At 42.2% G+C, this 14329-nt stretch overlaps 1 protein-coding gene across 5 annotated transcripts in view; it reads right to left on the reverse strand.

Annotated features, from left to right (window-relative positions):
• The window catches only part of LOC116938149 (uncharacterized), a 35528-nt gene extending 22924 nt beyond the window's left edge, over positions 1-12604 (reverse strand). For 2 of the 5 annotated variants that reach the window (XM_032945310.2, XM_032945294.2), the window contains exon 1: positions 11814-12604. The gene's annotated coding sequence lies outside the window, so the exon portion shown is untranslated. The other 3 variants (XM_032945293.2, XM_032945321.2, XM_032945301.2) reach the window with 2 other exon arrangements.
• Positions 12605-14329: the final 1725 nt, after the last annotated feature.

A 14329-nucleotide genomic window follows, 5' to 3' on the forward strand; every position in this document is an offset into this window, starting at 1 on the left:
ACTCTGCGACACAACCCCCGGCCTCCAGAGGCAAAAAGCCTCGATTCACAAGACGCACAAATTCACCCACATGACCCACATCAGCGCACGACGCACCTTTGTTCCGCAATCATTTATCTCACGTGCACGGAGGAAGTTGTACGTTTACACTGGCCAGCATCCAACCACGCGGCGAAGGCAAAGGAAAGGTGCTCTCAGCACCACGGGCAAACACACGCCAATGCACTCACCCAAGGTCACGCACGGGTCTCAAGCAGCCCGAAGCTGTCTCCTCTCTCAGGTGTGCTCTCTCTCGCTCCGCTACATGCTACCTGTACAGTAAACGGAACACCCGACTCTCCCCTTTTGTTTGGGGAAACCATGAGCTTCGCTGCCATGGAGATGGCTAAGCGAGAGTGTCTGATTGCAGATGCTGTCTGACCCCCCCCCCTCTCGCCTTGGCGTGCAGAGCCGGGTGCCTGTGTGTGTGACAATGCAAGGCAATTGCTCTTTGCTTTTTAAGTTCGCCAGTTACCCTGCCACCGCCTCCCACGGGGCCTTGAAAACAAACACAAATTCACGGGACACTGTCGGACAAAGCGGTGCAATAAAGTGTGCTCCGTGGTTCTCGACCGAACTTTGTTTTTCATCTTTCTTGGCTGGTTAACGGTCACGTGAATATGCGGGTTTTTTTTTTTCAAATATAAAGTTCGGTCGAGAAGCACGGAGCACACGCGTGCCTGCAGGCCCGTTTTATGATGAGGCCCCGTCAGCTCCTCATAAGACATTTCTCAGAGAAACCACTTGCTGCTTTGGCCATGGGTTTGGTACTCAGAGATTACTCAAATTAGTATGTTTGCGCAGGAATCATTTTGGTACTGATTTCACGGCAAAGTATTTACCCCAAAATATTTGTGTACAATTCAATCCAAGGTATTATATTTGAATTTTGTTTGAGGATGGTACGTTAATGAATTATGGCAGATGCAATCCCAAATTGGGTAATTTTGCCATGAATTATAATTTTGTAGTGAGACACTTCAGCAAAATTGGGTCGCAAATTGCAGTGAGTTGTGCACGAATGTGACGTGTTGGAAATGGCATTCTATATTACTTAAGCGTACAATAAATTGCTTACAAAAAACCCATGCTAAAACATGTGAAAATTTGTACTTTATGAAAGCTATTGTATGTATGTTCAACTTCTTTGGCACGTACGGAGCCAACCGCTCTAATCAGAGGTTCAGGAGTACTACAAACTGAACACCACGAAAAAAACTCTTAAAACGCTGACACGTTTTCACAAGTCTGTCTTACCAAAAAAAATGAGTTTGTCCTTCACGATACTCATTTGTATTTTGGAATATAAAACTCAAACGGTATCAGCATAAAGATACTGTGCAATGAGAATCACCATCAATCACCATTTGAGCCACCAGGCACCCATTATCATGTCACCAAAAACCCTGAGTGCTGGTGACAAGAACGTTGAGGAAAAGAGAGGCTTTTAGGGGCTTCTGCCTGTAGCCATCTTACAGTGACCAGCCTCAGCAGGAGCCAAAACCAATCAATCAAAATTCTATTCCACATGGAAGGGCAGCCACTAATTAAGCACCTGCCCACACGAGAAATGCCTTGAGGTGGGTGTGGTTGAAATGCCCAAGATGGGTTCTGGTCATGCGCCCATTCTCTCACAATTCCCTGGCCCCCCTCCCCTCTCACTCCGAGTGGGGCCTTGGCACACATGGTTGTGCAGGGAAACGCAGCAGACAAAGCCCTTCTTCACATCCATCAATCTCATCCTAAAGACCCTTAACATTTGCTTACGCTCGCATTTAGCACGTAACCGCCGACAGTGTTAAGAAGGCAAGATTTCACGTGAAATACTTGGAATCTGACTTCAACAATTCTGCTTCGACTAGATTTCCATTATAACAAAGGATTAATGTAAGGCACTCTATGGCCGTTTTGGGCTATGCTTCAATGAATGTGACGCTTAAATAGGTTCAATACATAGTTTGCTAATTGTGCAATATTCCTTAAGGGCCCTGCACCCGTCCTCTGCAATATCGATGTTGTTTGTATTTGTCTTGTTGACATTACTGTGCTCATGGCACCACGGATCTCCCTTGCAAATTATCCAGGCAAACGTCAAAAACGGCATCATCCGTGTAACAAATCAACTCAAACGGGAATTTTGCTTGCATTTAGTGAACATAACCCCTGTGAAAACTCGGATAACTCATGTAGCCTTGTTGTGCGCCAACTCGTACGTGACGTTGGCTCGTGTTTGTGCTTTTTTTTTCCTTCTATAGACGAGCTTCTTTTTTTCTCCTCTTGTGACATCAGCCCAGCCCGGGGTGGTTCGCCGTGGTGCAGAGGCTGCGTTCACAAAGACGACGCCGTTGTGTTCCTACGCTTCCATGGTTACCGCCTGGCGACTTGGGTGTTGGGGAACATCATCCGCAACTATAACCCCCGACGCTTTTCATGAAATTACTACTACTACTACGCGTGTGCACAGACACAATCATCGTATCACGCGAGTGTATCGCCACCATGCACGCGCTCTGCCACTGTAGTTCACACACTAAAATGTATGAAACGTGCAATAATGTCGATATAGGTGGCAGAGCATTTGCCGACAGAGCCCCTGAACTGTTTAGCGAGCTTGCCACGGTCACAGAGGGAGGCGCCTCCCTCTGTTACTTTTTTTTAAAGTAAGATTGAAACTTGTATCGTAGAAAATGTAACGAAAAATTCCGTTTATTTATTTTTCCGTTTCGCATGGTCTTCCTATGAACACTGGGTTGTCATTACGCTACCTTATGCAACTTTTTTTCGACAAATTTTTATATTTTCTTCATCTGCAAGTGACAGTGATGTCACCGCAGTGCCGAGTGCCAGGCTAGGTGCCACACCTAATCTGCAAGCCAAAAATTACAGGAGAAAGTGATGTATAATAATGACTCTATTGGTGTAAGTCACTTCATTAAACATTCCTAACAAAAATGAATATTGTGCTGTTTCAAAGTCTAATTACAGAGTTTTACAAAGTGGCCAAGGAAGTCCGCGCCTTCCTCTGGGTACAGCACCTTTATTTCTCAAGAGATTCTGAGTTCAAAGGTCAGACAGACATCCAATGCAAACAATGTTTTCAAGTGCAGCAAGATATGGCAGTCTTAACTGCAAATGATAATGGACTAACATCTCCCACGCAATATTGAGTTTTTTCTATTTTTCATTTTGCTGCACTAATTTGTTTTAATTTGAAAACATTTTGGCAGGCAAAATTAACGCTTACTTACAGATTCGGAGTGACCTACAAGTTGGGTCGCTGGTTACTGATTGAAACCTTTAGCATTGGTTAAAGTGGAATCAGATTTTAATTATATACGATGAGCTCTTAAGTGTGCATGCTAGTAAAATTTAAAATTATAAAAAACTGTAATTTAAAGCAAAGCTACATATTGTGCCTTAAACACAGAACAGACAATCAACACTTATACAATGGTTTGCCATCTCTTTTAAAACATGTATTCAATAACACTAAACGTCCCCTTCAACAGATGGTCATGGTTTAGATATTTAAATCAATAAAAGTCAGGAATTGCCTAATTGCCCAGGTAAAAGGCTCTTGAAGAATGGAGAGCTTGGCATGTTATATTAATGAGCACAAAAGGGACGGCATCACAACATATTTTCTTACATTCTTTCCGCTCAATTTCCACAAACTTTAATATTGACGAGAAACGTAATAATATTTTACATTACTTAGTCCATTCACTAATGGTGAAGACTTCTCCAAACTGTGATGATCGTGGGGATTGTTTGACCATCCTTCAGATATCGCTCTTGCCACTGATGTTCGTCATAGCTGAGAAATGAACATAGAACGCTGGATTCACAGCACAATGTGCTAACCTCTGCGTCAATACGCCCACCTAACATTGGCCTAGAAATTGTAATAGAAAGCCATCAATTATGATTTGAACATTGAAAAATGTAAAATGAATATTTACTGTACATTTTACGGATGAATTGAACAAACTTTCCTAAAAATATATACACAGTATATAAACAAGTCTTCCTCAACAAACGCAATAAGCGCTGAAAAGAAAGTTGACAAGCATAAGGTGCCTTCAGCTCCCGTTTTCCCGCAAGATGTCACGTAGTGCCTGAATAGTCACAAATGTGACATCATCATCAGCCATGGTCAATCACCTGCTGAATGAAGACCTCCCCCAATATGCCACCAGCTCCCACGATCCCGCGGGGTAAACAATCCACCCAGCACATGCGCGTGAGCTCAATTCAATTGTTCCATCTCCTCGGTTGGTATCCCTGAGGACGCGTCCAAACAAACCCGGTCATTCTGCATAATCCGCAGAATATGTCCAGAGCAAATTTGTTAAAGTCTGCCAATTCTGCACCATCTTTCCTGCACGTCGTGCCATGTACAGTACGTTGAACTTCTATCGCGCCGTACGTAGCCAACCGTGCTAAGTGGAGGTGTCATGGTTCCACATCATTCATCTTCATCCTAAGATTTTACATCAAGCCTCAAAGCTTGATATTCTGTTCGACTGCCGTGTTATTTTTTTACAGTGGACGTTAATCAAAAGAATACCAGATAATAAGAACAAATGGGTGATATCGGCATGTAGCGAAATGGATCCATGCAAACCAGCATAAAGGCATAATTAAGCTGTATTCTTTAATGTATGTGAACAACTGTATGTAAGTATTACTGTGTAAGGTTATGGACTGAATATGCCATACTGAACACACTGCCCATGGCTCCAAATTCGCGTTGTTTTTTATTTTGCAGGAGACGCATTTCTCTAAGTGGATTTTGCTGTACGCACTGTGAAATAATTAACCCATGTTTTGTTATATATGCAGTATAGGAATGCATATGCATTTCAATAACTTGTCTACATTACATTGGGCAAGACATAATTAACATTCTGCCCTATATCGAAAAATAAAACCTAAAGCATAGCACTCTATGCAATAGGAAAGAAAAGCTGATTACATTTTGGAATGTAATTTCTAAATGCCATCATGTCCTTGGGACTGTTCCAACTTCGCGTGTTAAAAATGCCAACGTGGCACATTTCCACGCCTTTAATTCTCCCTTTCACTTCAATTCACAAGCTCTAGGCCTCTTTGAGGAAAATGAAAGTGGAGGGAGGATATTAGGAATGCCCGAAAGAAAATGTGCATGTTCACTCCGTTTAATTGCCAGAATTCAACAGCGCGAATTTGACTCGGCGTGATGGCAGGGTCATGCCCGCAATTCAAGCAAAAGTGGAGCTGGTGGATCACACAGAGATGGAGCCTGGGTGAGACAAATGCCTGTAAGGGAAACAAAATGTTATGTAGGAAGCAGTACAGCAATTTGATTTCAGACCTCCCGGTTAGGATTTTGAATGTTATACCCTCGTATATATGTCACTTTTATTCAGGCAATTTTGTTTCCCTCAAACGCAAAACTTTTCAAAAAGGAATGGGCCTAACTTCTCAGAGCGGGACATAAGCTCACAGTACAGTATTGTGCATATGGGTCTTACGCCATGATTAGGCTTTGTTTTTGCTATGTTATTATTCCGGAATGACAATACAATAGAATACAGTACTGTGTTATGAATATTAGTATGTACAAGACTTAGCCATATAATAAATCAATGGTGTAATTCTATGAGCATTGAGCAAGTATTCCATCAAGTTATAGAATACATACAGTATATTACGGTAAATCTATGTTTACATATTTATTCTCAAACGCTACTTTTGAAGCAATTCTGGGTATCAATAGCATTTTAAGTCCTTTGTCGGGGTTTGCGATATGTAAAATATCGTTTACAGTGTTGTCCAAGATATTATACAGCAGCAATAATCATCACATTCGTGGCACAAATATTTCTACCAAAGTGCAAAACGTACAGCCCAGTCGGGCAAACCAATAGATTTTCACAATACGATGAAGACATTTTTGAATCCAATATCGCAGTAAACATCAGTTGGTTCCATGCTGGTATAAAATGTATCCAAGGAGTTAAGTGCAGTGGCAGACTTCCAAGCACTGTAGTCACAAAGCCAGGAGCTGTGACGATAATCCACTCTCCCTCACCACAGTCGCATTTCAAAATAGAATGACATCACCCTAAGACTCAAGCTTTACCACATCCCTTTTGACAACTTTCAGCACCCTTGCAAGACTGACAAAGACAAAGCGCTAGGCTAAGTTATACACGGCCTAATCAGATGACAATTTCACCTGCTAGGTTACGTTTAATTGTGAAACAAGTTCCTCCATGGATGATTATTCCCGTAAAATAATTCCGGTGGGCCTCTGCTGCGCAGTTCGAATCGTGACGAGACCAGCCAGGGTGATCATAATGTGTTGTTTGCATGACTACATGCGCTGCATGCAGGAATACTTGTGCATTTTGGCAGTGCACACATTTTAAATTCCCATCCAGGAATTATGCAAAATAATTTAAACCCGAATGCCCCTTATTCAGAAAGCACTACCAAAAAGAGCCCCCACAAACAAAAGGTCTCGGCTTTCAGCTTATGCAGAACAGATGAATGATCAATGTGGCAAATGTCACCAGTTGCCATGTTGCGAACAACAATTTATTTGGGCCAATCTCTCTCAATTAAGTGTCACCCAGATTTATTTAAACAATTACAAATTCATGGCTTACCAGTTAAAATGTTTGCACAAATCAAGCCCCCCCCCCCCCTCCCACCACTACTCCCCATGCAATCAATATTCATGTGTATGATTGCTTGTAAATCCAGAACGATGAGGACAGTGGTGTAAATTTGTCATCTGCGTGAGGGACCTTTTGTGACGAGATAAGAAGTCAAGCCGCTGAGCCGATTAATGACGATGGGTCAGTCACAGCATGGCAGCACAGCCGCAACGTCCAAGTGGTTCCCACTACAAAGACCCCCGTATAGCCTGGAGTGTTGGGGCAAGTGCTGTTAACGAGCAGCACCTATGAAGGCCCGGCACGGCCGCCACACGAGGGGGTGGAGTGGCCAGCAACCACGCCCGGCCGGCCTCTGTCTCCCTAGTGGCGATGTTTACACACCGCACTAGGTACTCATTTGAGGCTGAGTCGACCTAGGGGAGTCCGAGGACCGTTCGAAGTGCAGCGCACTAACCACTACACCACCGCTCCTCACTGCCAGCATGGTGTGTCGTCTTCGTCATCACCAGCTTTGTTGTATCACGGCAAAGCTAATCAGAATTTCTTTTTTTTTAAATATATTATTGTTTTGTCTCTAAGAACGCACATTTCCTTAAAATTGTTGAAGCAATTATCCGGTGTAATCAGTGTGGACTTCTGTAAAATTAATATACTGCACTTGAAATGTTAACTCCATATTACACTACCACATTGAGTCAATGTGCAGGCTGTTACTAATACAAAACATTTGCTTAAAAGTCACGTAACTCTGAGTGTAAAAGGCCCTGACACACCCTGACGTAAAGGGCAGCCTTCCAAAACAAATTCTAAATTATTTCTTTAATTATTACATTTATATTACCAAGGTGTTCAGAAGCTCTAACGTATATTGGGCAGTGCTCATCACTGCAGCTCCCCCTGAGCCATGTATTTTTGTTTCTATGCCAGAAACATACATTTTATACCTCAAAATGATTGTTCCTAAAAGGAACTAGGATGGGCCGAGTGACCCTGGTCAAGATTTGAAGTCGTGTACTCACGACTACGATCCCTGTAGCTCTTACCACCAGAGCTACACCCCAAAAACATGATTTAAGCCGCACTGTTTTGAAATCAATGTAGGCTGCTTTATTTTTTGCACGTGAATTCGCCTCGAAGAAAAATAAAAGGTTCCTCGCGCAATCTGTAACGCGTCACTATTGTTATGATTCCGTTATATTGAACGATGCCTTGCAAATGCAACATCTTGACAAGTTGATGAGGTATAATAATAATTTCATTTTAAATAGCGTCATTCATGCAATTGCATCCCAAACCATCAATTATCTAGTTCCGTACAAAAAAAAAAAACTGCACTACTTAGTAAAACAAAAATGAATACGTAAATAATGAAAAAAAGTGCACGTAACAAGAACAAATTCTCGCAGAGAAAAGAAATTAAAATGAATCCGTTCGGTCGGACCGTTTCAATGAATCCAGGTTGCGTGCAAAAATACTGACCTTTCAATCAATGCACTGTACTGTTCACTGCTGACATCAGCACTCCACAAAACCCAGCTTAGTATGGCACCAGGGACGCGAGAGCACAGATAGCATTAACCCAACAAACGACGACTGCATTGTTTGTATGCAAATTATTAATGGTATCTTTTGGCCCCCACATCTGCTGCACAATGGCATGTCAACGTTGCGACCGAAGCGTGTGATCATCAGTCGAGTTGAAAATTTGCACATCACAATAACAATGGAAGCTAATTTCGCATCATAGATTCACCACAAATCCAGGCTTTCCACAATACAAGTAATGTATCTAGGCTTCAGTTTTAAATGGCCCGGGCATTCAAGCATTTAGCTTGGAAACCCAAGGCAAAAGTTCGGGTCGTGTTTCGAAACCCAGCCCACAGACGTGGAGCCATGATCGCAAACACATGCAGGCACTGTTATACTTTTGATATCGGCAGAGATTGGCATTGTTTAAGGATTGAAATTTGGTTGATTCATTCAAAAAAGAACACCTTGATGTCCAACTTGCCTATCAATGTGTTTAGGTCCACGATTGCAAGCAATGTATGCATAGCCTACGAACAAATTATTGGAAATACACCCAATTTCAGTCGGAGGGAGTTAAGCAGAGGTTAGCCTGTTTAGTGCTTGGATGGGTGGCGACCAAGGCTTGCCAGGTGTTGTAGGTTTGGGGCTGTAAAGTGGGGTTTTTTTCCCCCCCGGCAATTCCAGTTTAATCTATACTCTCATTTATGGAAATGGACAAACATATCGATGCAGGGCCCCCATAAAGAGAGGCTTAAGCCACTGAGGCTTTATGGGTAAATATCTCGAATCATTATTGCTGTATTTAAAAGTAGCAAGGCGAGGCCAATGAGTCATGCTCTGAAAAAAATATAAAATCTCACTTCTCAGGTCAGCCAGTAGAGTTCTAAGCACCTGTGAATTGTTTATAACTGATCTGCACATCGTATTCCTAGATGTTAACTTTCAATATTACATGCTCACAATGACATGCCACTTATTACTGGATAAAGTGAATGTCTTATGTTTGAATGTATCTAACGAAATGGATACAAATCTTTAAAACATACTATCAGTTCTTTGAGTTTTTCAGCCCAAAATATCAAGCTATCCGATCACTGGGATCCCAGTAAACCCCAAGTAAATATTCAATGAAATAACATAACTACAATTGACTTAACAGCTATATATTAAAAAAACAGTACATCAGATTTAAGTCATTGGCAAAAATATACATTTTGTTGTTCTCGTATGATGCCAATGAAAGTAGCACACACCAGGACAACCTCATACCCCATGCGCAGCCTTGCATACTGAATTTCTGATATCGAGGGATAAACAGAGACATGCCAGGAGACACTCAGAACATGATTGTCACTGAAAGCAGAAAGCAACTTTTATCTGATATCCCCACGTCGCTTTGGTTTGCCCTACCCTGTACGAGGAAAAAAAAATATTGAAATGACACGAAAGGAGTTGAGAATAACGGTACGCTTAATTCGAGACCGTGATAATGCTAAACTAATGCGATAAGCCAGAGGTTGTTTGAGGTCCTTATCTTTATTAACACACTTCCAATTTGTTTTTTTTTGCATGTCATTATTGACTGAATTTGTAAGTTGGCAAGAAGCCACGCATGAGAGCTGGGCTCACGCTTGAGCACATACATAAAGAAAATAACGGGAATCCTGGCTGTGGTGTACAGTATTTGCTTTGACAATGTCTGAAAAGTAAACTTAACATGCCAGTACATGCCCGTCTAGAATGCAGAAAATTGGAGGTGGGGGTGGTGGATCATACACACATTATTGCATACGTGAGGTACGCTCTTGCTAGGTGGCCTGCACTGTATAGTGCATTAAAATATATTGAACATTGAACACATTCTTGTATGTGTTATTTTCGGATGTGCACGGGTTATCTTCTGGATACTGTGTGCAAGTATCGTCCCACATCTCAAAAAAAAAACCTAATTAAATGTCACAGACATCCTGGGCAGGACCATCCTGAATAAGTCGTAGGACTCAAAGCTTCCTTGACTGAAAACTATAACCAATTCAAAGTAATATGTATTGCCTACATCGCATGCTGAACTTCTTTAACGCCATACGTTGCCAACCGTGCTAATCGGAGGTGCGAACCTCCGATTAACGTCCAACTCGCCTTGCATTCACCTCGTTATCTCGAAAGACAGGCAAGGGTTGAGCCCGGCAAGTCCTTGGATTGTTGTAGGCATGGGGCTGAGGTGGCCAGGAGACGGCAATACCCCCGATTTACGTCGCTCCCTTTTACGTCGTTTCGCAAATACGTCGTCGCTTTATTATTCGTAAGAGCACAGCCTGATTTGCGTCGTCTCAACCCCCACACGTACGTTGCTGGCAGCGTCGTCCGTCCTTACAGACTTCGCTTCCACCTGCCCCTTGTCCATCACGAGCGACTTTGCATCGCGCTTAAAGAAATAACCTGGACTGTAGAGTGCAATGTATTATTTTAAGCACGGTATTTTGATGATTTGGAGAAAAAAAAGTACTTTGATTGACTTCGTTTTGATATTCGTCCCGCATTTCAGGAACGCATCCCCGACGTATACCGGGGTATTGCTGAACATACATTTTATTATGAATACATTTTATCTCAGTTCTCCGGTAACCCTCGAACACTCAATGGATTTGGCCAAACATTCCAACGCATGACCCTGCTGAACAAGAGTCTTGCGCGACTTGAGTGTAGGATTTTCTTCGGCATTATTATTTTACGAATTCCATTTTGGAAACGTTTTATTGCCGTGCCCTCAGCTTGGCTGAAATGGAGATAATTGTCTTTAACAGTAAAACAAATAGTTCCACAGGAAGACCGCATGGCTGTGATAGATTTACAATCGACACTCTCGGCCACGTTGAGCAATTCAAGGTGACTGCTGTGGGCCCTAAAACACTTTGTGTGTTCCCCTGAGCGTTAGGCATATCCAAGGATCCTTGTGAATGCGTGAGTTGTTGAATTTTGATGCAAAGTGGAGCCTTTGGTTTGTATCGACCGACAACATCAGGCAAACATGCAAACTCCCTGTGGTGTGCAAACCGCAATGGTCATGCTAAGCAGCAGCACTATTAAATGTTGCGATTAAGCAGAGAAAGACGAATTATAAATTATAAACAGCAGGTCGGACGGAACTAATCACAACAAAATCAATAACCAGTGGGTATGGTAATTCAAGAGATAACATTAAATGCATCAAAGCAATTGCATTTTTTTATAAGCTTTAGGTTTCAAACAACGTTTTTTTATTCAAACCATGGTGCACCCAATGAAAGCATTTTTTTAAATCACAAAATCTTCACGTTTAAGAATACTGTAATCACGAGACTATCTATATTACACTACCTTATTTCGGTTCAGTACCATGTCAGTGTGAGACCCAAATTATCCACATTACCATTCACATCTCGGTCTTAACCCTACTTCAAAAATCAGTTGTCACCGCGACAATTTCCACCATCAACAACGCCATCCATCTTCAACTACACATCCATAAAAACAAACCACCAGCCCCCATTGTGTTACACTGCAAGCTCCCTGACCACACCTCAAATGCATCCTTACCACATTCTCTCCAACTCGTTGACCTCTTCTTCACGTGGACACGAGGTTTTGCGGCTGCGTCCATATCCTCGCCCGTGCAGAAACATCGCGGTAGTGATAAGAGACACAGGACTCGGACCAAATGGGAACATGCGACGCTCGCTCGAGATGACACATTATACAATAGGACGACTCGTTAGACAGGAGGATTCAGACAGAAGGTAAATCCAGTTCTCAAACAGGAGGGAGATGGAGAACTCACAGAGGTGATGCTCAGACAGGTGGAAACGAGAAGAACTCGGACAGGAGTGACGTTGGTTCAGTCAGAGGGAAAAGAGAAGACTCAAGACAATAGACACGGGACTCAAACAACGAGGGAGGGCAGATGACCCAGACAGACGACACGGATCAGACAGGAAACAAAGGGCTCAAACAGCAGGGAGACGCGGGGCTCAAAGGAAAAGAAGACAGAGGGTTCATAAAAGAAAAGAGCTCATACAGCAGGGAGACGCATGGCTAAACAGAAGGCACATGGCTCGTACGAGAAACACAAAGCTCACGCTGAAAGGAGACACGAAACACAACCGGGATGGAGGCACCACCAGGCTCAACCCGGAGGCACATGGCTCAGACAGAAGGGAGAGAGACACAAGACTCAGACACGGCGGGGGGGTTGTGTGGATGGAGCGTGGGGGGGGTGATCACGCCCTCCAGGCCCAATTCTGCGCTCCCTCGTCCTTGCTCACTCCAGCTTCAGGACCCGAGTGCGAGACAGCGCCACGCGCCACCCGATGCGCATGCGTGGCCGTGATTCCCCTCGTGCATGGGGTTGGAGAGGGTGGGTGGTGGCAGTGAGGGTTGGGGCAGCCCTTGGACAGGGGTGGGTGGGGAAGGCGGTTGGGATGAGGTCACCGCTTCCTTCAATTTTGTGTGATCAGAGTATCCACCTGCTGATTTAGAGTGGGTTTTTTTTAAATTGAATTTTTAGGGAAATATAAAGGTAAGACGTTAAGTATATATTCTTTCGAATTGAAATTTTATAAACAGTTTTTTCGATATATTTTTTCACTCGCCCGTTCATAATTCACAAAGCCATAAATTAAACACAATATTACATATTGGACAATGTCCCTTATTCAGAGTGGAAATAATTATATCACTCCCAACAGACCCTTTTAATTGATTTTGTTACATTTTTCACTGAATTTGACAAATGTTTGCAACAAATGCTTTTTTTAAAGTTTGCTGAGAATAAATGAAATCTGGATGTAATTAATGCTGTCACTCTATGAGCATGAAATATATATTCAACTAGAAGAACAATTATTGTATACATTGTGAAAAAAATAGCAGTGCATTATAATTATCATTTATTTAATCGTGTATTATAATTGGTTTATGTTTTATGGTTTAGGTTTTATTTTTGGCACGGGTAAAACCGATAAGGCAATACATGTTCATTTTCGATAAGGACATGCTACACAATAGAAACCTGGTTACAGTATAAAAAAAAACACATCAACCAAACAATCCAAAATCAACTCGACATGGTCAAGCTCCGAATGGCAAAGTCGTGCATAAACATGGTACATAAACATGGTACATAAACATGGTACAACCAGCACAATTGGGGGGGGGGGCGTCTTTGTGTCTTATTTAGCCTACAGTATATATTTTAATCTAGAGTGTACATTTATCAAAATAAAGAGGGTTTTGTTGGTTTGTGAATCCTGAATAGGTTCCACCCCCTTCGACCCCCCCCCCCCCGCCGCATCCACATGATCTGATAAGACTGACACTCCCTACTTTACAGTAGCACCACCGTTCCTTACAAAATCAGATGTGACATGCTTTTAAAAAATAAGCTTGTCGATCGAATTTTAAGATCGTTAATTTCAAGACTGTGTTTTTTTTTACAAGGTAGAACTGTTATTCAAATGTGAGATTAAAAAAAAGTGAGATTAAATATTTTTCATATTCTTGGTTCTTTCGGTAAAGTCACGTAGAAGGGAAACAATAAAATAATAAAAATATAAAACAATAAAATTCTCACGACGTTTCGACTGCAACACAAGCAATCATCAGGTGTTAAAACCACGTGACGGTTTCAGGTGAAAAAAGTGGTGGGTTTTTAACGTTAGCACCACGGAGAGCGATTTGACAGTTTGTTCAGATGGACGAGTCCATCTATGTTCGGAAAAGAGGAGGGGGGAGACGAAAAATAATGGATGCGGTCTGAAAGCCACCTTAAGCGTGATCAATCAATTAAGACCCGAAATGGTTTATCAAATCCTTCCAATGATTGCTAAGCCAGAATTCATCTTCTCGGTTGAAATTGTCTCTGTGTTTGTATATGTGGATAGCCTCATGAACAAACTGTCAAATCTCTCTCCGTGGTGCTAACGTTAAAAATAACCGCCACTTTTTTCAAATGTTCTTGTTGTGGTTTTCACACCTGATGATGATTGCTTGTGTGGCTGTCGAAACGTCGTGAGAATTTTATTGTTTTATATTTTTGTTTGTATTGTTTCCCTTCT

Source organism: Petromyzon marinus, chromosome 4 (assembly GCF_048934315.1).
Source record: "Petromyzon marinus isolate PM22_M1 ecotype Great Lakes invasive population chromosome 4, UKy_Petmar_22M1.pri1.0, whole genome shotgun sequence".
Lineage (NCBI taxonomy): Eukaryota > Metazoa > Chordata > Hyperoartia > Petromyzontiformes > Petromyzontidae > Petromyzon > Petromyzon marinus.